This window comes from Bison bison, unplaced genomic scaffold, assembly GCF_000754665.1.
Source record: "Bison bison bison isolate TAMUID 2011002044 unplaced genomic scaffold, Bison_UMD1.0 scf7180017864524, whole genome shotgun sequence".
In the NCBI taxonomy this organism is placed as follows: domain Eukaryota; kingdom Metazoa; phylum Chordata; class Mammalia; order Artiodactyla; family Bovidae; genus Bison; species Bison bison.
In genome coordinates this window covers 154,174-154,615 of record NW_011495075.1, presented here as the reverse complement: position 1 = coordinate 154,615, position 442 = coordinate 154,174, and the positions used below count along the sequence as shown (strand labels likewise).

Genomic DNA, 442 nt, shown 5'->3' with positions numbered 1-442 from the left:
GCTGGGATGTTTCTCAGTAACTGTTCATCTAAGAGCCTCAGATCAAAGCCGGGCTCTGCCAGGTTCACCTGCCTCCTTCGGGCCGAGCAGTGACCATCCTGCCATGTCCCTGGGTGCCCAGGCAGGGTGGACCCCCATTCCAGTGGGAGTTCAGGGTTGCCCAGGCAGGGTGGACCCCCATTCCAGTGGGGGTGCGGGGGCGCCCAGGTAGGTGGATCCCCGTTCCAGTGGGGATGCAGGGGTGCCCAGGCAGGTGGACTCCCATTGCAGTGGGGTTGCAGGACACCTAGGCAAGTAGACCCCCGTTCCAGTGCGGGTGCAGGGTGAAGTCCAGCCTGCCGCTCCCCTCCCCCTGATGTCGGCCATGGGGATGCTCTGGACGTCACCCTGAGGCTGCGCTGACCCTCTGTCCCCCCCAGCCTCACCCGGCAGTCGACCCTGG

At 65.6% G+C, this 442-nt stretch overlaps 1 protein-coding gene across 1 annotated transcript in view; it reads left to right on the top strand.

Moving 5' to 3' along the window:
* Positions 1–442, top strand: part of LAD1 (ladinin 1) — a 21,562-nt gene that overhangs the window by 1,949 nt on the left and 19,171 nt on the right. The gene's annotated exons all lie outside the window — the stretch shown is intronic.